At 41.1% G+C, this 26,941-nt stretch overlaps 1 protein-coding gene across 1 annotated transcript in view; it reads right to left on the bottom strand.

The window, feature by feature from the left end:
* sema6e (sema domain, transmembrane domain (TM), and cytoplasmic domain, (semaphorin) 6E) overlaps positions 1-26,941 on the bottom strand; it is a 208,577-nt gene that overhangs the window by 161,991 nt on the left and 19,645 nt on the right. Inside the window, 1 exon segment of the mRNA XM_042489201.1 lies at positions 19,551-19,610. The gene's annotated coding sequence lies outside the window, so the exon portion shown is untranslated.

Genomic DNA, 26,941 nt, shown 5'->3' with positions numbered 1-26,941 from the left:
TGCTGCTTCTGTTAGAGCTCGCTGTGGAAACGTATCAGCTGTTGGGACCGACAGATGACAGTTGTGGTTTAAAAAGGGTGAAGAGCTCTGAGACAGCAGAGGACATGAAGACGTCTGACCGCTCTCCGTCTGCTGTTCATGTGCGATCGCGTGCAGTTTGAGCTTCTGACGGTCTTCTGGATAAACGAGCTCTGCTGAGAGCGGGCTGTGAGCCGTTTCTGTTGCTCCAGAGTCAGATTTTACGGGTTTGGACAGTCTTCAGGCAGTTACACTCCCCTCTCCCGCCTCATGTCCTCGGTGGTTGTTGTGGAGCAGAGCGGAGAGCGGGTGAACAGAGAGGCCACTGAAACTGGATTTTGTTCCATTATGCATTATAACAAAAGCCGGGGCCCCGCGGAGTCCTGCGGTAAGCTGCTGAGACTGTGGCCAAAATGATCGGCCACAAGGAAAAATTCTGGGTGCCTGCTGGGCCAAACCTTCAAAACTCTGCATGACCATCCATAAATTGTGTTCTGAGCAGAGAGAGTTCACTCCAGCACGGTTCAGTGCCATTACCATTTGAAAAGGGAGAAGATGAGTGCAGTGGCGGGGGGGCGGGACGGAGCAGCGTGCAGAAAGAAAGGCTGAAGGGAAGAGCGGCTGACTTGTTGAACTTGGCGCATGGATGAGCTTCACTCGTCAACAGAGCACTCGAGATTCTCCCTGTTCAGATTGTGTCCTCGAGACACGTCGGTCTCCGAGTCTCCGCAGAGAGAATCTGTGACCGACTGTCCAGCCCCCCCCCCCACTGCGTTAAACTCATCAAGACTTTTATACACTTCCAATGAAGTCTGGATTTTTACATGTTCTTTCACTGCTGCTGTGTCCATTTTCTGAATTATGCATGTGGCCTTTGGGTGGGAATAAAGTGATGACTAATTTATGAGATTATGGGATGCTGGAGAGCCGAGAAGTTAAAACTGGAAGCAGGGCCCAGAGGAACAAGCAGCAGCAAACATGTAGAGGTTCGTGTGGAGGAAAAGTGGTGACGCGGCAAGGTGTTCGGCCACCAGAAAATTGGGTGCAAAATGAAATAATGACCGTGAGGGTGAAGTCGTGACTTGTTTCCGTCCACAGTGGTTGAACACTGGAGGACATTTTGTCCCCAAACTTGCAGGACATTGATGTGAAGAGCGGTCAGTCACCGAGTGTTTTACTGCTGACTCACCACGAGACAAAAAGACCCCAAAACACGCCGGCGGCGAAGACAATACAGAGGAGCATTTTACTGGCCCGAGTAGCCTGAGCAAATTGGCATGTCTGAAAATTTTCTGAGCAAAAAAAGAGAAAATAAAACCCCTAAACAGCAAAAACATGAAAATAGATACATAATAAGATACCTTATTATGTATCTATTTTTTTTTCTTTTGGAACGTAATGTTGAATAGAAAATTATAGAAAATATTTTTTTCCTTTTTTTGGGATATTAATAATTTTCTAATAATCCTCCCCTCTTTTTTAAAACAACTTTTTAGATAATATTCCTGTTACCTTCCTGTTTTTTTTTTTTTTTTGGTGGGGCATTTCTTGCTAAGTTTTCTCAATGTTTTAGAAAGAAGTTAAACCAATTTGCTTAGATTTCAAAGGGTCAAATAGCTCGTGAGAGGCATCTAAAAAACTATGATGACCTAGGCTTCAAAGGGTTAAAGCTACAGATTCAATGCAGTACCGAAGGCCACTCACACACAGTCAGTTCACTATCAGACCGGCACGAGCTAAATGCAACAGCGGCTAAAACACTCCTTACACACTGCCAACATCCGGCAACGAGCCGTTTAAGGCTCCTAAAAAACTACCGCCGAATTATTTCCAGGAAAACTGTCATTTAATGTGGGTGTGAAACTACTTCAGAGTTTATGACTAAATAACGTGGTGTCGGTGCACAGACTCGTGTCCTCGCCAATACCCGATCCAGCATTTCGGGCAGTATCACAGCACGTCTTTTTCTGGACACATTTTGTGGGAACAAAACTCCTTTTGAAGGTTGGAGATTCGAATCTTTAGTCAGAAGTCGTCTGAGACTGCTTTGAGTCCAACACTCAGGTTTGTTTTTTCCTGAAAACGCTTTTGTTATATATCTAGTGTCGACAAAAAGAAATGTTTTAAATGCTGCTGTCACACTGAATATCCCGCTGAGCCCGTTCAAACTTTAAAACTCTGTATAGAAACAAAATGAATCATTGTATATTAAACTGCCAAATCCGACCAGACTGACATAATTCTGAGTCGTGCGCAGCCCGAGACAAAACAAAACAAAAAAGCACCCACACCTGCACAGTCCCGAGTGATTTCTGTGTCCGTACAAACTGCTGCTCAGTGACAGAAGACCTGCTGAATATTTTCTTCACACTAAATCCCAGGTGTACCTGCAGCTCAGGTAGCAGCAGAGGAACCACAATGACGGGTCATTTCCAAACCTCCGAGTGTGACCGCTGAGCTCAAACTCTGCCTCACAGTCAGCTTCAACACTTTCAAATTCATTTCTGCACTTTTATGAAGCAAAATGAATAAAATATAGAGACTCTGAGAGGCAGAGAATCCGGCCCGAGCTGAGGGAATGGAAAAATTAAACGGTGCACTCCCCGTGTTGCTTTCTCAAGAACCGGTTTCTTTCCACCCCCGCAGGGTGGGGGGCCTTCACACCTGTTTCCACCTGCTGGCTGCGAGCCGCTCACTGACGGTTTTTAGCACAGTTTCAACGCCCGATTCAACCCGCAGGGAGCTCTTTAACTCATGCACGAGTGATGTCACCACAACTCACTTCATTAATTTATACAGCACATTTCACTACAGGTGAACAGGTGTGCTGCACAGAGTCAGAGCTACAGGCTGCAGGCACACAACAAGGCTGTCAACACCTAAAAATAGCAAATCAAATCCATGAAAATTAAAATAAAAAATCACAACATAATAATTAAGCTGAAGCCAATAAGAGATGCAAAGATATGTCAGTGAGTACTGATAAAAAAGTTGTTCAAATTAAATTAAATAAACACTAAAATAAGACCAACAGAAGATGGTATTACATATGAATTTAAATGAATAATACTGAAAATACAATAAAACCAACTAACACAACACAACACAAAATAAAATAAAATAAAATAAAATAAAATAAAAACAAAACAAAACAAAATAAGACAAAGCAAAACAAAACAAAACAAAATATAACAAAACAGAAACAAAACGGGGCACTCCTAATGTTGTAAGGTAATAGGTTCCAGTGGCTTGGAGCGTAAAAGCTGAAGGTACTTTAACCCGTATTCATTGGGATAACAGGCGTCGAGCTGGGTCAAAGGTCACAAACATATCAGAGAGACACTGGGATGCCTGAGCGTGTTTTCTGAGATATGTGGGATATGTTTTGAATATGAGCAGAAAAGTTGCTTAAACACACATGGGTCCAAACCTTGCGTATTATTGTTCTTGTGTTTTTTGTGTGTGTGTAATTTGAGAGGCACCTGGCTGCAGACACAGCGGAGGTCCACGAGTGCATGTGTGCAACAGGCATCTCAGCAGGAGTCTCGGCTGACAGGAAATCGCGCTCCAAGCAGCAGAAGATGTGGAGAGAATAGCGAGAGGAAATAGAGAGCTATAATTGAGTACACTTTAAGAGTATTTCAAGTGAGTTTTTTGAGTTTTGTGGAGTGTTTCGTTTTCTGTTTGTTGTTGGAATCGCTGTTTGGTGAAAAATGAGGCAAACGTAGCTGCCGTTTGCAGGTTAGCATCATATACGAAGAAGAAGAGGACAAAGTTAGCATCATAGATGTCTTGACGGCGCTGCTGACGGAGGACAGGAGAGGAGGAGGCCGCGCTTTAATGAGCGAGACGAGCTCTCTGAGCGCTTTAACACAAAACTAGATGGTGTTTTATTTGAAGAGTAAATTACAGATCTTGTGTAAATGTACTTGTATATTTAATCGCCTGTTTGAATCCTGTCGTCATTTGAATAAACCGTTTTGCTGGTTTTATGTTTGTTTGACTCTTTCTGTCTTTAAATATATACATTCAGGTTCCTACAGTTTAGTCTAATTTGATGGAAATATTTCAAACTGGTGAAGATTTATATAACTTTATATTAACTGGTTTTTAAAATCCAAACTAATTACAAAGTTTTGAGATCCAGTGTAACTAACTTCTCAATTTATGACTTGCAAAGTTTGCAATTTAGAATATTATATAAAGCCCCTATTAACTTTCAAAACTTTAATTTGTCTTTGAATCCGTACCGTGACATCCCCGCCACACACACATATATAATCACAAACTGACGAGCGTGCAGACGAAGAGTGTGTGCTGCTGCAGAGGGTGAAGTGACAGCAGTCGGTCGATCTACGGCCGTTTGGTTACTACTACGGACTGACAGCCGCTGCGCTCCCCTTCAGTGACTCACTTCAACTGTAGAGATAAATCCATCGTTTCCTCAGAGACACACACAAGCTTTTTGACCACAAACAGGCTCCAGATTGATGCTATTTTAAAGCAGAATGAGTCACCGCCGCTCTTCAACGTAAAGACAGAGCTGGGGGAAAATGAAAAGGCGTCTAAGACCCCCTCCAGACATGTTCGACACATAAATACACTCTGCCTTAAATCATCGTATCTGCCTGACATTTCCTTAAAGATACGTTCAGGTACCTCAGAAACACCTCGTCCTCCTCTCTCACCGACACATCCAGAATTTATTAATAGCCAATTCAAGTCAAGTCAATTTTTATTTATAAAGCCCATTACCACAAATCACAATTTGCCAGCAGCGGATAAGGGAAAACTCCCTCCAAAAAAATATAAAACGGGGAGAAAAAAATGTTAGAAACCTCAGAAAGTACTCCAAAGCAGAAATCTAAACAGAGTGGCACTCAGCTGTGCTGCTGGAGGGACTGTGCCGAGGCTATGGCTGATCATGCTCATGTCTTTTGGTCTTGCTCTTCCATCCAGACTTTCTGGAAAGAAGTGGTAAAAATTATTTCAAAAGTTCTGCGCTTCAATATCTTTTGTCATTCAAGTTTGTCATTCACAACCTTTTATTCATAATAAATATCCCTGACGGACTGAGTAAAGACGGCACTTTTCTTCAGATCTTGCTGAAGATCTTCCAGAAAAACTGCCCCACTATGAGCATTTTTGTTAATAATTTGGAGTGTTGTTGGAACGTACCGATTGGTTATCCAGAACAAAAATTTGTGACTGACTTCTAGCCTTTTGTTAAATTCATGTAGCAATATAACACTCTGTTACTGAAACAGCAGAGCTCTCATTTTAGTGTAGAGTGTCAGATTGGATTTATGAACGCACCAAATATTTAATCTCGCTAATTGAACTGGGCTCGATTTTGACTGAGCGTTTTTGCTACTTTTAGACAAGTTGACACGCCTAAATTTGACCTTCTGTTAAACATCAGAGAGAGAGACACAGACACACACACACACACACACACACACACACACACACACACACACACACACACACACACACACACACACACACCGATGCAGCTCAGGTGTGACATGAAGTACATGTTTTAGTGACTTGTGAGTGTCGACGACTTGATCTGAAGGGTTTTGCTCTTCAGCCCTGCGCCCTGACAGGAAGCCGATCGCCGGACGCCACCTCAGCAGGAGCGTGCTCGACAGGCCGGTGTGAGCCTAACGGATCTGAGGCTCTGCACCCGGGGCTGCAGAGTCGAGTCGCCATGGAAACCGAGACGGCTGTTTGGCAGCTTCGAGTGGCTTTTGGTTTGAAACTCTTTTTCAGCTGCGGCGCTACTTCTCTCACGCTTATGAAAAACCTCCAATTGCACGCCGCTCCTTTTTTCTCTGATCATCCTCTTTTTTTCCTCCTCCTTCCTCCCCCAGCAGCTCAGCGAGGCAATCATCACAGCCCCGCGGTGCGAGAGCGTCTTAGCTGTGGCAGATAAAGGCTGGGAGATTGTCAGTAATGACGGGTCCACCAGCGCTGAAACTTCCCAGAGCTGCTTGTTTCAGCAGTAATTACGACGGGGGAACGGTGCACCGTGACTGGCTCTAAAAAGCTTAGCAAGCCTTTCGCTTGTGATGCCATGTCAACTTTTTTTTCAGCAGCGGGAGAGTCAGTCGGAGGAGTAAAAAGGGACTTAAAAGCTCAACAAAATGTGTGAAACAAAGAGGTAGAAAGCAGAGGGCGGGGGAGGGGGAGCTGTGAAGTGTGCGAATAGGGATGAGATTGGATCATTGGTGCTCAGTGATCTCCAATCAGCTCTGCAGACGGAGAGCGAAGAGAGGAGACAGGTGAATATGACAAATAACGGGGGAGGACGATGAGCCTCGAAAAGGCAGAGAAGAGAGGAGTGGTTGGAAATAACCGCAAACATGAAGACAGCGCTCATAAGTGTGTGCCACAAGAAAAAAAAAAAAAAACTTTCCTCCCTGCGCCACTTCCCGTGAAGCCGGCCCTCAGTCATCACCTTCCTCACCCTCTCCACCGCTTCCTCCTCGCCTCCTGTTCCCGTCCCTCCCGCCCACTCAGCCCTGATCTGAGACGCTCATGTGCTTATGAGGAGAGCGCTTAACCCTCCTCTCCACGGACGAACCCTGCAGAAGGTGTGCGCTGATGTGGAGAGAAACTCGCCAGCCAGAGCTTCTTCAGCCCACCGTTGGGCAGAAATTGGATATTGAGTGCAGGGGCGAGGCCCGCCGAGGAGGCATGAATGAAGATGAACAAATTTCAGACTCCCACACACGTGTAGCGGTATATGAGCAGGTCGATATTATTGAGGATGGTGGGAGTTAGGGAGGCTCCTGGGACGGAGGGAGATTTGGTGAACGTGTCCACCTGTGTCGACTACCATCGACAATCATCCATCACGGGTGACTCACACGGGGCGCTCAGGATAAAGGACGGCTTAATTCAAGTCAGACGACTCCGCGGAGAAAAGGCATCAAGATAATTACGGTCATTGAGAGAGCAGAAATGAGACAGCAGCTGGTTATATACGAGTTCATATAAATACACACTTTCACACAGAGATCACGGTCAGCTTCCATTCAGTTAAATCGATTTGGATCTATACGTTAATTCAGTCACGCATGATTCGGTTTGACTGATGCAAAGTGAAAAACATTGATCCATTTCACCATTTTTATTTTGATTTAAGTTGTTTAAGGAGGTAGTTCAAAAATGAAACTGCAGTCATTATCGACTCCCCCTCATGCCGATAAAGAGTCAGGTGAAGTTTAAGAGTCCACAAAACACTGCCGGAGGTTCAGCGGGAAAACACGTTGCACTCATCTCCCCAACAATTAAAGCAAATGGTGACCAGGATGATGAGATGACTGGTAGATGACTGAATTTTCATTTCTGAGGTGAACTATCGCTTTAACGCTGCAGTGTGTGTTTGTCAAATGGTCTCATTTGTTAACGTTCCTGCTGATGGCTGCTCCGCTCATGTTAGTCTCCTGGTGACTGTGTGTTAAGTATAATTTTGCCTTTTTTGAAGACTAACAAAAAAACGAGCGCTGCACTGCTCTTTTTGTTGAGTTTTTATTGTCCCGTCACTTTATAAACAAATGTTAAGATCACTGAATTCTGACATTTGTGAATCAATTTTGAATCATCTTTGTCTACATTATGATGCATTTTTGAATCTAATATCTCCCACATCCATAATGAATCTTAGTGATTATGTTGGAGTTTTTGACTGTGGTCAGACAAAACGCCACCTTGGCCTCTATGTACTTGTGATGGGCTTTTTTCCTGACTATAGCACACAGAATTAGATTTTCAAATGTTAAATATGCTCTGGCAGTGAATTTGAGATGTCCAGGTTTGCTTTATGTTAATGCAGCTGTAGTTAATGTGACCCTTTATGACTGTAACACCTGCAAAAATCAGAAACAGACACATCGATTCGTAGAAAAGCAAAGGGCATCAATTAAGGCACCTTCATTTGTGAGCGTCCGACGCCTAAATAAACAAACTCTATCAGAGCCGAGCCGAGCGCATTTACATTCCTGCAAACAGCTCGCAATTACCCGTTTAGATGGCATACGTTGGCAATTAATACAGCAATCTTCGTTAATGCTTCACCGAGGGAATCTGCAAACATCAATTAGAAGAAATAAGAGAGCCTCTCAGATAAACAGCCCTTCACTCTGCTGCTGTCGCTACATGATATCGGCAATAAAAATAAATATAAAACAATCTCCACCCCCACAAAGTCAGAGACAAAGTGACGGAGGTGGTGGGCGGGAAAACCGTATAATCAGCATGACTCTCTCTGAGGACTGTATGAGGGACAAACTGTGTGAAGGTAAAGAAATCAGCAGCTTCAGTCACACCGATCAATAACCACATTCTGCTCCAACCATAAACCACCGACTCTGCTGTCAATAGTCTGCCCCAACGTCTTCACTGCTCTGCTGTCAATGTGACCAATCAGACCGATCAATAACCGCATCCTGCATCAACCATAAACCACCAGCTCTGTTATCAATAGAGTCTCTGAGCTCTGAGGGAGGACAGGCGGAGACATTCATTATCTGCTGTTTGGCTGCAACAAACAACTACAGTCAGTATTGATTCATCTGTTGATTATTTTCTGCATTAATCATTTACTGGATAAAATGTCCGAAAACAGTGAAACACGTCTGTTTGGGTGATTTCACACCATGTTCGATTTAGTTTAAACAAACTCAGGTTCGTTTGCACAGTTTGTTTTGAGCTGGTGTGAAAGCTGTCCGGTTGTTTTGGACCGAGACCGCCTGAAAAATTATTCTGAGTCCGCTTCCGAACAGACTCTTGTGTCAGTTTGTGGTGTGAAAGAAAACCAAAGGATTTAATGAGAAGAGGTGATTTTAGCATGATTTCAAAAGCTATACCAGCATTAAATCCATCTGCTTGTACGTTGTATCGCAAAAAAAGCATTTTATCATTTAAAAAAAATTTCCCATGTCAGGCTATGTTGTTCTTGGTTCTTTAATTGAACTGAAAATGACTTTGAATTGCATCGATTTGTTTGAAAGGTGCTCTATAAATAAAATTAGATTGATTTTTTTGTGTGAAATCAACCACAACAATGTTGTAATTTTTGGTGAATAAGGTCAGCGGCACCACAACGATTTGCGACAGCGTAATAAATTAAGGTTGATAACTGTCACATTTTAAATTAATCCATGAATGTATTTTTCGTAATGATTTCGTAATGGTAATAATTTAACTTTTCCACAATTTTAATTTCATAACTTTTCCAAGCTAGCTCATGACCGCGGGAGCGCCAATGAATAAAAACCAGCCTCATTTCCAAAAGACGGAAATAAACCCATCAAAGATGTTTGTCCGACTGAGCACTCGGCAGGTTTGGAAGTTTTGTTGGTTCGAACAAAGTCCACTTTTGTGCAGCTTCTTCATAACAAACAAACAAAGTGCAGCTGTGATTTCACCCCGAGCTCACCGAAATCATCTCCAATCAGTGTGTCGTGAGCGTCACAAATGACGGAAGTTGAATCAAAGTGAATCGCAGCTGCTGCTCCGAAAAGCCATCATTAATGACATAATCCTTCATGTTGAGCTAAAGCTAACTAACCTTTACCAATGAGGTTTACTCCGGGATGAAGCTTTAAACGGCTTATTGACATCAGCAGCGCGTCGTGTGTGTGTGTGTGTGTGTGTGTGTGTTTCGACTGCTCACTTTCTGAAGAGGAGAAGAGGAATAACGTATAATCCCAAACCCCAGGAGTCCACTTACAGTAATTACCTTGTTGCACATGCAGAAGTATCTGTTGAATGAGTTCAAAGCTCCACGAAATCTGCACTCGTGCTTTGCTATAATCAGACTTCACATGAGTCAACCTCTAGAATTATTAAAGATGTAAAGACACTTGATTACTGAGAAATATATGAAGAGAAAGACGCCGGGCAAAAGGGCTCAACTGCCTCTTAAAGATAAACTCTGCAGGATATTAATAAAAAATAATGTATGGACTCGAACAGCCTCACTATGAGCCACTCTCAGTGTGTGGTGGTGTTTTTATCTGCCCTCTGACTGGAGTTTATTATTGTCTTCTTATTTTCCTTGTTCAGGACTGACCTCACAGCATCTTCATGAACAAGGTAGAAACCAGAGAGCAGCAAGAATCCGAGAGGATGCGAGGGCTGGGTCGGGGTGAAAATTTAAAAAATGCTTTTATTTTAAGCCTTTGAAATGTGAGCGAATTGGCTGGATTTCTCTCAAAAACATGAGGAGGCAATGAGCAGCTTAGGAAGAAAAGACCCAGAAATTTCAACACAATTTAACACATTTGTATCAGTTGTTTTGAATTATGACAACTTGTAATAAAATCAGGTGCAATGAGTGGACTACATTGATTTAGGGGAACCAGCTTCTCTTCTGTTATGAAAAGCATTTTTTAAGTAGCGCTTCATGTCTGATGGCAAAACACAAGTTTGTCTGGCGCTTTAAGTGGTCAGAGGAGGAGATTAAAAGTCCTGAACTGAAGGTGGAGAAGTTTAATTATCAAGCCAACTTCATTACTACAACTTAAATTTTGTTTAAATCAATAAACACTTAAACTTGAGTTTAAATTGCACACAATATTAAGCTGATGTAATTATCAACATAATTATGTCAACACAACACAAAATTATGTTTGCAACTTAAAATGTTTATGTGATTAATTTTTTCCTGCCACTATGCATTGAATTCGGCAGTGAAGAACTTTTTAGAGTGTGAATCTCAGAGCCAAAATCCTGAATGATGCTGAAGTGATGCGACGTCGGTGAGATTAGTCTCAGACTGAAGACGGCGTAGAAAGGAGAGTTCAGAAGCTGCTCATCTGTTTCCTCTCAGTGAATAAACTTCCCAAACTGGAGGAATTTGTCAGAATAGTTTTAGGTAATTAACCTCTCAGTGCACTGGGGAATCTGGCAGCATTTTGCAAAACAAATAGTGAACTAGAATTAAGACCACACGACTGTTTGCCGTCACCAACAAGTCAAGAGAGAGTTGACATCATTGTTTGTTCTGACGAAGGCTGACCGGGACGCTTCAAAGCTTAAATCGTGGGAATCGACTTCAAATCAGTATCAGGATAGTTCATTAGATATCAACGTGCATCATTATGCATCAACACTGATTATTATCCTTTATTCTCAGACATTTAAACTTGGAGACAGTTTTGTGACTCGACTGGCTCTAATCGAGCGTCAGTCACCGGCAGCCCAGCGGGGACAATTTGACCACAAAAGTCAAGCGTCTGGAACAGTTTCAAAGTTTGCCAAATCTGCTGAAGGAAGCTGCCAAATATCCCAAATCTACAACAAGCTCCACAAATCACTTCAAATCCCTGTAACAGCTGAGCCGTCCTGCAGCCGTCCTGCAGAGCATTCTTTATTTTCCAGATATTATGGACAGGTTACTGCCACAAAATAAAGGAGCTAACTGTCAAACTTTCAGTGCGACTCAAAAAGTGCAGCTTATGTACTCGTCTTTCATTTCCCTCCTGAGGCTTTAATTAATCACAGATATTTCTCACTGACGCAACGATGCCCAAAAAGCAATACTGGGGACAGTTTGGATTAATCTACCTGCAAATATTAGATCTATATCATCTTTCCAATTGTTCAAAAATGCCCCGTTTTCTTATTACAGGATCGCCTATACATGTCTATTATAACGCCTCTATAATCTTGTCTAATTGTGTTTAATAACCTTGTTATTAATTGCTCTCACTGACACTAACACTATTTTATAATCTATAATTGAATGATTGATTTCAAGTCCTGCTTGGAGTATGATCTCCTGATTTTGTATTTTATTGTCTTAATAATTGAAATTTATTGTTTTGCCTCTTGTTTTTGTCTGTTTTTTGGGTGTTTTATATTGTTTAATTATCCTGTCACTCATCTTATTAAAAAACAAAAAAGCCAAATTTCTGAAAATTATGCAAATTTCTTCCCTGAATCCTCTCACTGAATATAACTTTTTAAAAAATCTGTATGCTCGCACCCGTTTCTTATTTTTATATGCATTTTAATGTCTTTACATCCTTTTTTTTCTTTAATTTTGGTCATTTATATTCTTCATACATACTTGCATCTTTCAGATATGTTACTTTTTTACCTGTGTGAGATTATGTTTCGTACACGTTTACTTTGCCAGTTAAAAAAAATAAGAGTAATCAGTTCATTGTCAAGTCCAGGTGGACATTTTTGTGCCAAATCTAAAGAAAAATTCCTCAGTGTTCCTGAAATATTGTGTTCATAAGTGCAGGTTTTGGTGTCGGAGCTGCAGAGGCATAAAACGCTCCGTTTATGTTCAAACTGTAAGCAGGATGAAAAACTATATACGTCAGCTCTTAGTGTTTTTATGCTGAGTCATGCTTCATCTTTATGTGCAGCATCTTGTTTGTGTTTCGTGCTGTTTATGGTAGTGTTTATTTCTGTCGTTGCATGAGCATACTGTCTTGTGTATATTTTTATGAAACGATAAAGAAAACTCACAGTGAGACCTAAAAACTGTTTATACATCACCACTAACAGCACGTCCTCGTCTCTCCCGTCCACCAAACCACCAAAGTCTGCGTCACCTTCACAAGAAAAGCTGCGGTGGACCTCATTTTCTCCCACCTCCTCAAGTCTCTGTATCCCTGTAACTTTGAAGTCCGGCCAGCAAAGGGCTTTGAAAAAGCCTGCAATCTCCCCACCATGACCAGGCAGGGGATTAGCCAAGCCCTGCAGGACCGAGTGGAAAGAGGACGGAAGAGGGCTGGAGGAGGAGTGGCGCCGTTTCCACCAGGGCCGTGTATGTGCGAGCAGCCCTCCCTGCGGCCAGAGCTGTGGGGGATTAACAAGCTACTAAGGAAGCAGAGAACAGACCTCCAGACCCTTTTTTCATGAGCTCCACAGAAACCAATTTACAGCCGAGGACCCCGCCGCCGCCTCCCCCTTCAACCCACATCTTTGTTGTGCGGCTAACTAAATCTGCGTCTGCGGGACGGACGGCGTCACTTTTTCACGAAGTCATCGCATCTACAAAAGGTTTCAATTATTGATACAAGAGCAGCGAGTCACGGCAACATTCGAGTGGTCACAGAGAGGAGAAATAAGCAGCTAAGCTCCTAATCTCTCCATCAGACTTGATACGATCAGTCACGGGGGAAGTCACCCTGGAAAGTTTGTTTTCCCTTGTGAGGCGAAACACCAGAGATTATTTTGCTCTTATCCGTCCCGGGCTCCCATGTTTGCACACACTTTGGGCTGTAAATATTTCATCAGTGTTTAGCTCTCAATGCATTTTAAGCCGCGCATTATCCCGATCTCGCCAAAACATGATAAAGCAGAATGTAGTGTTCTTGCTCTGGATGTCCCCCATCAAGTCCTTTTAGCTCCTGATCCTGATCTGAGTCAGTTAATATTGACTTTCTGCTGATACAGACTCCTGATCCCATACTTCTATTTTCATGATAATACTGCTGCACGGTAAAAACTTTAAGTACTTTAAGGTTATTAAAATCATTTCAATGTATTTGCATGACAATTGAAAAATTTTGCAATGCATTAGGAAAAAAATCTCTGCATCCAAGCTTTTTTTTTCTAAAAAGTATAAAATGACAACCCTCCCTTTAATCTCTTTGTCCTTGTCCTTATCTCTGTCTCAAAGAGAATGTCTCTGTCTCTTTAAAGCCTGGTATAAACTGTTTGATTTTGGGCTGTCTCAGACGAAAGATGACCATCGTGAAAGAAACTTATCGATATCTTTGGTCGTGGCTCTAAATCGGTGGTTTTATGTCGCACAGTGAGAGAAGTTCAGCCAATGTCACGGTTGGCAATCAAAGTTGGCCTGGGATAAATATCTGACAGTGTCAGAAATTTGGGATGAGCATCTCACTGTGTGACTGCTGCTGTGACCTACATCTACTGAGCAGCCAATAGAAATTCAGCATGAAATGATGCACTGATCAGCGCCACACTGCTAAAAGTTCGTAGATGCTGATAAATACTTCCAGCTTGTGTGGCAAAATTGGCATTTCAAGTTGTCCTCTTTTCTACATTCATGCTTGTTTACATTTTGCTGTGACCACTACAGCGACGTAGATAGATGACGCGCGCTGACAACGTTTTGTTCTTGTGTTAACGTTGATGGATGAAAGTGATATCATCACACAGTCTGCACACATCAAACTTGATGTTGTACCCAAATTTATCAAGATCCATGTTACTTGTTTGTTTTTTACTATTACACCTTGTTTTTTTTAAATATTTATATTCTTTTTGTTGCTTGCTCATCTTTACACACCTTGCTGCTGTGACACTGCAAATTTCCCCATCGTAGCACTAATAAAGGCTTATCTTATCTTAACTTATCTTACGGTGCGTTCAAACTCTACTGACTAAAAGTAAGTATTGAGTAAAGGTGAATTATAACGTTCCCGGGCAGAGTGCGGTTTGGAGGAGAGTTCACTCGTTGCTTGGTTGTACATGAAACCTCTGCCAGTAAAAGAACGTGTGTGACAGATGATGTAAAACAAAGAATCACATCAATCTATAAAGTCAATGTAGCCAATCACGGTCGATTTAAAAATGCCTTGACTGGAATCATTCCTAGTTGTCGCAGTGTATTCAGGGTCTAAACGTGTCAGTGGCTGAAGAACGGCTGATAATAAACTCGGGATTGCTTTAAGCAAACAGGTGAGAAGAAAAGGTCTTTTCTGTTTCACAAAGAAGGAGGTAATGAAGCAGTCATCAGTCGATGGGAGACTGCTGAATGAACGTCTCATTGAAGTGAAACTGAGTCACAATAACGCCAGCATCCCGGCATCCGACTCGACAGCACTATCAATAAGTCATAGAGAGCGAACTCAGCAGTGAGACGGAGGAGACAACAGCCTCCCCATCACCGCTCCTCAAGTAATGGGGTCTTTTGTCTTGTCTGTGACGGAGAGGAGCTCGAGGACTTTGCCCTTCATCCCTTTGTTGTTACACAGTCTCTGGTGGAAATGGAAGATTGGCCTGAAAGGCGTGGGTGTGCGACGGAGAGCCAGGCGGCCGAGAAGCCACATCAGACTTGAGCGGTCTTAATAAAGCTTCCCCTCTATCCACCCCAGAGATCTCCTCACCCCAATTATACGCCTGACACCTCCACCCTCCTCCATCACCACCCCCCCACCACCTCAGCAGCCAGTTCCCAGCTCTGATCACGGCTCTCCCTTTGAAGAGCTCAAAGCCCCCGAGGTTCGCACAATATCACACTGCTGGTGGCGTTCGCCTCAGTCTGCCGCCGCCTGAATTACATCAGGAATATAACTCTTATATAGTGTTGACAAAAGATCCTCACTGTGCAGCCGCTGACCATCTAAACTTCACTACAACTTACAAAAAATATATGTATAGTCCCATTTCTTCACATAGAAACGCCTATTACACTACCATTCATGGCGGAGATATTTCTGCCTGCAGGAGCTCCTCGGAAACATCATATTTACCATATTTACGAGTTCCGAGCACACGAACGGCCCTCCAAAGTTGTAATTTCGATGATACCCGAGTCGTGATGTTTGCATGACGTTTCAGGGCAGCAGAAACATCTGAAAGCATTTGAAAGTGTCTTCGCAGCAGCTCTATAGCGCCATCCTTACAGAAAAAGGACTGGTGTTTTCACCAAAACTCCAGTATGTAACAATCTGCATCCAAAAATTTGCATCTTTGCTTCCAACCTTTGACCCAATAAAAGAACATGACACACAGCGATGTGCAAACCTGTGCAGGCACGTCTCAAAGCCTCTGTATGATCACCAGATCAGGTCTGACAAGTCCTCACCTGCCATCATCATTAAATCAACATCTGACTCTAAATGCATGTTCACTTCATTCATGTGAGAACAGGAGCTGAGAAAATTAGTCTAATAACTGCCGAAGACAATAGGAGGAAAAATATTCAGTTAACAGTCACAGTGATTATTGTTGAAGTCATTTTAAAAACAAACCTGAAAGAAACTGAGTGGCTGCTGCTGTTGTTATTTAAGACTTATGTGTTAAAGCTAAAATTGGAATATAAATATATTTTTATTGTTTATTTTTCATGAACAAGTTTTACTATAATGCTGTAATAAGCAGAACTGTGAACTGGGAATGTTCTGTACTTTTGTTGTTGTCTGGTTTTCTTATTTTTAAAAAAAGCGGCACTAAGTGGATTTGTGATAGGAGCCATATAATATTAAATGTTTTTAGTTTGTTTACTTGGTTATTTTATATTAAAAAACAAAGCAGATGCTGCATTAATTGGAATTGTAATAAGAGCCTGTAGAAGCATTTTTAGTTTGTTTATTTTGGTATTTTGTAAAAATGAAATAAAAAAAAAAACCCTAAGGAACTGTTTGGATGCAGACATTTTTTCTTGCATTGCATTGCAGAGCTATTAATCTGTTAAGCATTAACACTGGATTAATTTTAATAACTTTCAAGTACTTTAGGTGTGCACTGTGCAGCTGGAATATCGAGGTAAATACAAATATGGGATCTGGACTCGGGGTCTGCAGGTACTCAATATTAAATGACTCGGATCGCGGCAAAACGCTTAATCTGAACATACCTCCCATCATGTTTTAGTAAAAGCTGCTGAGACTGAAAAGTCTCTGCAGAAAACAACCGGAGCTTCTTCCCGTTAATGAAAACTTGTTGTTTACGAGTGGCGGCTCACTTACAGTCCAACAGTGTGAACAAAAACAAACCAAATTACAACATGCCACAAAAGGTTAACTCCTCTGATGAGATACACACCAGAGAAAATTAACTGCATGCGTGATCACACACACTAATGCAGCACAGAAACGTCTCTGGGCACAACCACAGAGCTGCTGCTGCTGCTGCTGCTCGTCTCTCCTCACTTGTTTTTCAGACATTTTTGCTGGTTTTTACCTTCAGATGCTTCCAAGGTCACAGCAGGCCTGCATCTGGCCAGCCATCTGTTTCCAAACATCCCATGAGGCGTCCTGTCATCGGCGCTCCTTGGCCCTGTCCTCTACTGTCCACACTCAGCCTCACCGGGGAGAAACCCGTCCAGACACAATAACTGCTCCCTCATGCTGCCTACAGGTCTCTGTTTCCCCTTCACTACCCGACAACTTCCCCTCAAACAGGTGGGAACGCTTCATTGGTATACAAAGTACTCACTGCTATATTAATATTGTAAATAGCCAAGTTTATTTATGTAGCCTGAAAAAAAATCCCAAATTTGACTTGAACTTTGCAATCTGTGCAGCATATGGCACCAGAAATCCTCAGAACACAACAGGGACCGAGTGTTTGCACATCCAGGGACAAAAAAACCTACCTCACTGCAGGGCACAAAGACGTCTGCACACTGTGACGCTTCAGAAAAATACTTTATTTCACTTTGCAAGGAGACGTTATGATCCACAAGTTCTACAGTCTCTGTTTTGTCTGTAAGATCTTGCAGTTCTAAACATTTCCTTGCAAATTAAAAAAAGTTCCTTCGTACCCGTTAATCCTGAGATTGTTCACTTGAATAATGAATAACTGCAAAAAAAAAAAAAAACAACTAATCATGAGGAAAACAATAGTCAAAACCTCAGTGAGAGCAAAGAGGAGCCTCTTTTACAGGAGTGACAGAGCTTCAACAGCAGTGTCCGAAATTCACTGTTTGACTCACCGGCGAAGCAGATTCTTATTGGACAAAATAATAAATTTCCCTCTTGTGTCAAACACATGTTCGTTTCAGTACATTTCATTGAGATAACATTATATTGTAGTGAAACAGAGAGACACAGACACAACTATAAACCGTAAATGGTAAATAGAGCACTTTTCACTCAAAGCACTTTCACACTATGAGCCACACTCACACAAACTGGTGGCCGAGGCTACCGTGCACAGTGTTTCCTGCTACTCAGTTTTTAAACAGTCATACACAATCACACGCTGATTGAACAGCTATCAGGAGATATTTAGGGTTCAGAATCTTTCCCTAAAGATGCTTCGACATACAGACTGGAGCCGCTCCAGCTAGAAAGTCAGAAATACTGAATACGCTGAAGAGTTGAGTCATCTGAGAGCATCCTGATGCTCCTTCATCACGAGGTGTCATCACTTTAAATAAATAGCTCAAGCCACATTAAACACCCTAAAAAAACATGGTCGGAAATCTGAAATATTTCTCAATAACTTAAAAATAAAGTTTACAAAAACACAATTTCAAAAAACGCACCTAATGAGCATCATGGAAGATTTGACTGACTGACACGGTGATGTCGGAGATAACCCAACAACTGTCATCGTCATCATCATCGTCATCACTACCATCATCATCATCACCATCATCATTGCTACTATCATCATCTTTATCATTACCACCATCATCACCATCACAATCATCAACACCATCGTCATTGTTACCACCAGTTACTATCATTGTCATCATCATCACCATCATTGCTACTATTGTCGTCATTATCATTACCACCATCACAATCATTATCAACACCATCGTCATTGTTACCACCATTGTTACTATCCCCGTCATCATCACCATCATCTTTGTTAACATCATCACCATCGTCATCATCATCACTACCACCATCATTATCATCACCACAATCATCATCATTGCTATCATCGTCATTATCATTACCACCATCACAATCATAATCAACACCATCGTCGCTGTTACCACCATTGTTAATATAATTGTCATCATCATCACCATCATCATCGTCGTCATCATCATCACCATTGTCATCATTACCATCATCATCATCAGCATCATTACCATCATCATCGCCATCATCATCATCATTGTCACCATCATCCTCATCATCATTGTCACCATCATCATCATCATTGCAAAGAACAACATCAGCTCTAGTTATACTTCTTCATGTTTCGACATGATAAACAACATGTTAGGGCACGTTAATCGGAGTGTGCATGGCTGCACGTAAACAGGAGTGTTAGTGGAATATTCATTTTTATTAGACATGTAAACGGCACAGTAGAAACATTATATTTTTGGGAATAAGTGCAAATACTGGACTATTTTGTGCATGAAAACGTCCTCAGTGTGTTCATGTCAGACCCCATCACTTCCAGTAAACACAACAATGGTATTAACATCCCATAATGAGCATTGAGCTCAGTGTCTCTGCTGCTCTGACCGAGCCGGTTCACTGCAGTGTGTGTGTGTGTTTGTGTGTGTGTGTGTGTGTGTGTGTGTGTGTGTGTGTGTGTGTGTGTGTGTGTGTGTGTGTGTGTGTGCGCGTGCGTGTGAACTCGGTCTGTCCTTCACTGGACAAACACTCCTCCTCCTCACAGTGAGCCAAACACTGAAACCCTCTTTCCTGACATCTGATTAAAAGGAGCAGATCAGAGAGCGAGGAGGCCGTGTCCATCTTAAAAAGCTGCATCAGTAACCATCCTTTAACGAGGTGGTCTCAGAGCTCGCTCTGTCACATCACATCCACTTCAGCCTCAACAGTGAACCCCGAGTCTCCCAAATCAAAACAGCAACAGCGTTTGTACAGTACCTCAGCCTTCAGACGGAGATCGTGCAGACAGTTCGGTGCAGACAGCAGCTCCCAGTGGATCTGTGAAGAGAAATAAATCAATATTAATTAAATTCAATGTTTATTTAAAAGGCACACAGCATATTAATTAGGGGGCAGTTATTGGCCTTTAGGGGGCCAACACCGATACAGATTATTAGTAGTTAACCCTTTGAAACCTAAGAGAACTGGCTGTATTTATTTCAAAACCGTAGGATGAAGACAATGAGTGACTCATCAAGAAATGACCCAAAAATTTTCAAAAAATAAATAAAGAAAAATTATATATATAATTTAATTGTCAAAAACTTACAAGAAAATGATCTAAAAAATCAATACCAGAAAAGAAAAAAAAGGAAATGACTTAAAAAAACTAAAATAAAATAAAATACATATATTTGTATTTTCTGTAACATAATTTAAAACATAACAATGATAATAATTGGTTGATCGTAATACTCCCATACAGTACTTTTGAATCTTTACTTTAGTGCAGACAGAGATCATTAAGATAAAACGCTGCTGCAGATTACCGGCAAAATGCCAAATATCCGCCCTGATAACTGGTAATCTGTCGACTCCTAATATTAATTGATTTAGCAGGACTGCTAATTAAAATCCGAAGTCCCTTTGCAGGTAACAGACAAAAGAAATATAGAAAGAAAGAAAAAGGAAAAGAAAAGAAAACAATGTACCAATTCATACAGAAGACAAAAGTGCAATGTAAACTGTATGTAACACAAAGTGCAATTACACACGTGTTGGTGGCGCACATGTATCACGGATCACTGGATAAAAAGACAAGGAGCTTTATCGCAGAAACAGAACATGAGAAGAATCCAGATGAATTGATGCTCTCCTGCCGCCTCGAGTGGATCGACACGTTGGAGGTTTTGCCAAAAACAGCAGGTGATTCATGTTCGCCCAACACATGCACACAACAATAGAAGCGACACACATCCATCGAACAACAAACGGCAACCAATCAATGACATGTGAGGTGCACAGCAGACAGGTGCAATGCATCTACACATACATTCGTACAGCGCCTTGAAAAAGTGTTCATTAGTGTTTTTCCCATTTTGGTGCATTACAACCTGTAATTTCAACAGATTTTTATTGGGATTTTTTGTAATAGAATTCGAGAGAATACTAAACATTGGTTAAGTATAATGAAAAAAAGTTTTTTTAAAAAAAAATTCATGTGTCCAGAGCAGATGTTTACAAACAGAGTTTTTGTGACACTTAGATTGCACACGAGTGGACTTTATTTTACAAATGATGTGACTTTTGAAGGTAACTGATAACTCCAGGTCTTATTTAGGGGCATTATGAACGCACCATTTTCCATCATTTTATTTTTCAGAAAACCTTTTTTTTTCAAATTTATTTCACTTCACCAATATTGACTATTCTGTTTAGGTCTATTACAAAAACAAAGCAAACAAATCCCAATAAAAATCCATTTAAATTACAGGCTGTGAGGCAACTAAACAGGTAAAAAGCAAATTGGGGTGAATACTTTTCACTGTATATGTAAACATGCATTGTCACGCTGTCATGTGCAACATGTGACAGAAAATGCCGCTCTGATCTGCGGGAACAGACGTGTTCGGAGATGTTCGCATGACAACAGGTTGCTACAAAATCTTCCGACAAATCCGAGAGCTCAAAGAAGCCAAATCTGGCGATGGCGTCTCAGCTCACAGTCTGCTGCGACAATCTGCTCCCAGACAAACGTCTTCTCCACCTCGCCACTCAGCAAACTCAGCTTCACGTGACACGTCACAAAAACCTGAATTACCGCCATGTGATCGCTGAACCGGTTTGAATCCGTGTCTGTTCAGACTCATACGGAGCCATGACTGAAGACAAAATATGGATGATGCTGCAAAGAAGCTACAGTATACATTCGGAAATATGGACGCTTCACACACAAAAGATCTCTACAACCGGCACTAGATTAGTTAAATTTCAAAACTTTTCAAGTGAAAAATTGCAATATGAGCAATATCCATGGTATATTATAGTTTATAATTTATCTGAACCTATTTTGTGTTTTTAAACTGTACTGTGGCTTGCTTTCTTTTAAATATTTGTTAGTATCTTTCTCTGATTCTTGTTTGTTTTTATCTGTTGTCTGCCTGTCTGCGCGTGTACAAACAGCAAAATAAACTTCTTGATGACATTTCCGACCCGTCGTTAGCTCGTTTACTTTATTACATGAATGCTGCTGTTGTCTCACTGAGCCTCTTCAAACTGTAAAACTTTATATAGAAAAAACACAAAACATCTAATATTTGTATTTAACAGACATTATTTTGACTCGGGTACAGCCCAAGATGTCCCAGTTAAGTGAATCTTTTGGATAGAAAATGTTATCACTTCATAATTTTTTTCCTGTTAGACATTTTTTTGAAATTCTGTCCAAATTTGGTGTATGAATTCTTTAGTGTATGAATTCTTGAGTTATGGCCAAGTGAGGTCACAGTAACCTTTGACCTTCTACCACCAAATTGCAATAACTTCATTGTTGAGTCTAAGTGGACGTTTGCACCAAATTTGAGGAAATGCATTCAATACCTTTCTGAAAAACCGTCTCATGAAAATGAAACTGACAGATGTACAAACCGAAAACATAACACCTTTATCCACGCTGTCGCCGGCGTGGAGGCATGAAAAACAATTCCATCTGCAGATTGATATGTAATAACATGACAGCCTCAGCGGGCTGATAAGTAATTTTCTCCTGAACATACAGCACATGTATTTCATTTCCTGCTCCTTACAGTTACTGCTGATTAGTTTCCAATCGAACATTAGGCATAAAAAAAGCAATCAGAGGTTCAATCTGGCGCAGAATCTCAGAGGGCTCCAAGAGCCAAAACCAAACTGTGACTGACATCACAATGAGCGTTTCTTCTGTCATTTTAGGAAGTCATTAAGCTGCCGTGGTCCTGGACCATCTTCCCAGTCACAGGGTTCATGCACATTTTTACCAATAAATTTGAAATGACTGTGAGGCAAATTGTCAAGACCATACTTTCTTTTGTTTCTCTGAAACGCTCATCAATACCCCCTATTGGTTGCTATTTATTGCAGTTTTGTTTTGTTTTATTTATTTATTTTTTATGAACATTTTGGCGATTTGTTTTTCATTAAACATTTTAGCCCTTTTTTCCGTTTTTTATTTTAGGCATTTTTTTGTCTTAAATTTTTTGGGCAGTTTTTAAAGAGAGAATGGAAAACATTTGTGGTGGTTATTTTTTTCTTTAAAGATTTGGGTTATTTTTAGGGGAAAAATAGCTTTTTTTTTGGTGATTTCTTTTTTTTTTTTCTTTTTTTTTTCTTTTCGAAAATGTTTTATTTTTGGGGGGGTGATAACACCAAATTGCACCATTTTTCACAGCCAGAAACTTTAAAAACTGAAATTATTGTTTGATTTTTAACCTCCAACGGTCCTTGAACACATCATGTGGTATTATTCAGGTTTGTAAAATAAAATCTCATGACTTTTTTTGCAAAACTTTGAAGGTATATGACATTTACCAAAATCTTTCCATGCTTGGAAATTGCTATTGGCAAATTCCATGACTTTTCCTGTGTTTAAATGACATTTTGAACCCTGAAGTTAGCGTCTTTCTGTGCGACCTGGTTGGATTCTGACCTGCACGAAGACTAATGATGATGATGGAAGCTTTGGCCTCCGGCTTCACGTCTCCAGCAGCAGGCGACTTGGAGAGGCAGCATCCGGCCGGCAGCTTCATGCCGACGACGGTTCAGTTCAGGTTAAGGCGAGGATTATTTTTCTCCTCTGTGCTCTTGACTTCTTTGTTCTGACAAAAGGACAGCGAGCTCTGGATGGAGAGCAGGGCTGCTGTGTTGAATCAATATCTGATCCTTGGCAGAGTGATACCTTTGGGCATATGGTCATTATTTTCTTGTTTCAGTGGTAAAGAGTTGATCGACAGCGTCTGTGTTTGCCGTCTGTAGGAACTCAGATCAGCTCTGAACTCACAGAGCGAACCGCCTGGGAAAAAACACAAACCATCAGAGGGCCAGATAAGACTCTGCGGAAAACAGATTCCAGCGTGGACTCAACAAAAGGTTCCCGACCGTCTCTGAGCCACTTTAAGTTCCCAGACTACAAATTGCCCTAAATGCATCTTGATTAATTCAGCCGAGTGTGTTTGTGCTTTAAAGCAGAACCAAAAAAGTTTCAGTGACGCGGATCAGCTGGTCGTCTGCTGCAATCAGACCGCCACGTCGTCATCACCATCATGCACGTGAAAACGCCACGAAAACGGACCAGCAGCTGGAAAAGCCACATTTTATGAGCCTCAACACGCTTCGCTTGGGGGCCACTTTTGCAATATGACAGGAGGCCAGGGGCCACAGCAGCCCCAGACAAGTTTGTAGGATTTTAACACATTTCTAGGATTTTGGCACATTTCAAGGATTTTAGGACATCTCGAGAGATTTAGTCATTTCCGTGATTTTAGGTAGTTACCAGAATTTTCTGACATTTCTCAGATTTTAGGACATTTTGGGGATTGTAGGAGATTCCTCTGATTTGAGGACATTTCCAGGATTTTAGGATGTTTCCAGGATTGTAGGACATGTAAAGATCTTCGGCATTCCTGAGATTTTCTGACATTTCCTGGATATAAGCACATTTCTCAGATTTTAGGAAATTTCTTGGATTTAAGAACATTTCTGGGATTTTAGGGCATTTTTGAGATTTCAGGACATTTCTGGGACTTTAGGACATTTCTCAGATTTAAGTATGTTTCTAAGATTTAAGGGCATTTCTCAGATTTTAAGATGTTTTTCCGATTTTAGAATGTTTCTCAGATTCCAGGATGTTAGGATGTTAAATTACACACAAACAGACGTGACCGGAGACGAGAAATGACGCAGATTTGTTTTTTCCTGTTTTGGGTAAATCTGTCCTGAACACAATGAGGAAGCAGAAATCATTAAACCGTTGCTCTTTTGCTCCTCGAGCTCTGAGCTTTTGCCGTGTGCAGAACGGTTTTCGGACGCTTCCTCTCTTCACGGCTCACACTCGTGGAACGACTCTTGTATTGATTCTGTTACTGGATGCAAGATGGTGGGATCGGATGAGTCACCGCAACCTCTCAGCTGATGTCGGCTCCCATTAACAACATGAGAGCACGCAGCAACATGCGTTCAGAGAAACGATTAACCCCGCGTCGAGCCTGTTAGTATCTGTTTATGTGCAGACCCAGCTGGGTGAGGGTCTGCAGAGGGGGCAGCTATCTTTACAGAATCTCAGCGTGCACACTCCTCCGCCCTGCTAATACTTGACTGGCAGCAGTTTGACGAATGCGCTGAGCCCACCGCAGGAGGATTTAGTGGCTCATTATCCAGATCTGAACCGCAGTGATCCTCCGACTCTGGTCTGAGGATCAGAAGCTTCAGGAGATCATCCCGAGCTTAAGACCAGAACGTTAAACTGGTCAGACACTCCGCAAAAAAACTTCTTCTCTAGCTCTTATTTCTTCCTCCTTCTTAGCATGACTTATGGAAATAATCTCAAAGATTTACATTTAAATAAATGTCTGCTGACTCACTGACTGAGGGAGCACAATGAGTCTATTAGAGATGCACCGACTGCAATTTTCTGCGCTGATTCTCATTTTCTTTCTGTCTGAGCACCTTGTTTGACAGCACACACAAACATTTTTGAAACTTTTCTTGAAAGAAACTTGAGCTGAAAAAGCAAAAATTCATAAAGAATATCAAAGATGAGCTTCATTAAGGATCCACAAAAGTCTGCCATGATACAATTTTGATTTGATTTGATTCAGAGGCCTGCGATCGATATGAAATTACATCATACGCCCATTTAACACAACCGGTTCCAGAAGACGCTGCCAACACTTTTTAATTTGGGAATTGGAACAATTCAATTTGAATTTTCAGTTTGATTTGTAAGAAATCTTTAAATAATAAAAATGGAAGTTCATATTTATCTGACTGCTTGTATTTATTGATGAAAAAGTAGCCATGTGCATTAATATAAAAACTGAGGGTGCAAAGCATCATGTTATCAAATCGAATCAATCATGAGACCAGTGAAGACGCTCAACCCTAATAAACACACAGTTTGGGATATTTTATGTCTCAGGTCAGTCTGGATCATTCATGTCGGACCTGAAAATATATTCGTTCAGAGGGTTTAGTCCAAAGCACACAAAGACGCCTGTAAAGTTTGGAGCGTCTTCAAGCAGAAATAAATCGTCCTCAAATATCATCACCGCCCTGACGGGATAATTCAGGTCTGAGGCTGAAGACGAGTTCTCTGTTTCAGAATTATTTGTGACCTTTTTCTGTTTTACTGGAGGAGACGAAAGACATTTAAATGGCATCCTGCCACTGCAGATACTTTTTATTCATAATTACAGTTGTCCTCTGGAAACTCATCAGAATTAGAGCCTCAGATCGCTGCTCAAATATCAGGAGACATCAGCAGCTCAGAAAAAAGAGTCAAATCTGAGCTCTGCTGACAAAACACCAGCTTTTATTATTATTACTATTATTACGGGCTATAAGTGAAACTATTGCAGTGGAAGAAGATGATTAAAGTTCTGGGGGAGAAATAAATAGCAATAAAAAAAACTGTCAAGGATAAAAACTGTGACCAACTGCATATTGTCTTTTAGAAATGTCATTGTTGTTACTCATTTTATTTAAATTTTAAACTACTTTATTTGGAGGTAATTAACAGAGAGGGAGTCCAGCAGAAACGCTGGCTATAATCCCTCTTTGTGCAGCAGGAAATGTACTACAGCATGTTTTAGATATTATAACAGACCACTTTGTTTTCTCTTGAAATTACAGGTTTACAGGTTCGCATCGGTGTTCCCAAATCTTACCATTAACTTTGTTAGTGACATGTTATTTCATCCAGACATGATGGCCAAAACTACAAAAAAAAAAAAAAAAACAGGTGAGCCCAACTCCACAGGTACAAAGGTAGTTTTGAAAAACAGATTTTTCCTTATTGCCATTATTGTCAATTATGAAAATGCATAATCCAGAAACTCGTCTGCTGCAGTGCTGCGTTCGCAGGTCTACTACTTGGCAGTGGGAATCCAGTTTATCCCCTATATTTAGCAGGTTTACCTGTGTTTGAAAAACCTGCGTGCATGCACTTGTTTTTGTAAGAAAGAGGTATTAAGATTAAACAATTCGTTATTGTCCATTTTCACAGAAATTTGTCTTGCATCCACAAGCTCTTAACAATAAAAAAAATAGTTAAGTCGTCACAGGCTTCTGTGTATCTGCCATAAAGAACCTCGACTGAACAGCATCTAAAGTTTGGATTTAGCCGAAGAAAATATTTT

The sequence above is a fragment of the Plectropomus leopardus genome, chromosome 7 (genome assembly GCF_008729295.1).
Source record: "Plectropomus leopardus isolate mb chromosome 7, YSFRI_Pleo_2.0, whole genome shotgun sequence".
NCBI lineage: Eukaryota > Metazoa > Chordata > Actinopteri > Perciformes > Serranidae > Plectropomus > Plectropomus leopardus.
This window is presented reverse-complemented; position numbering and strand designations above follow the sequence as displayed.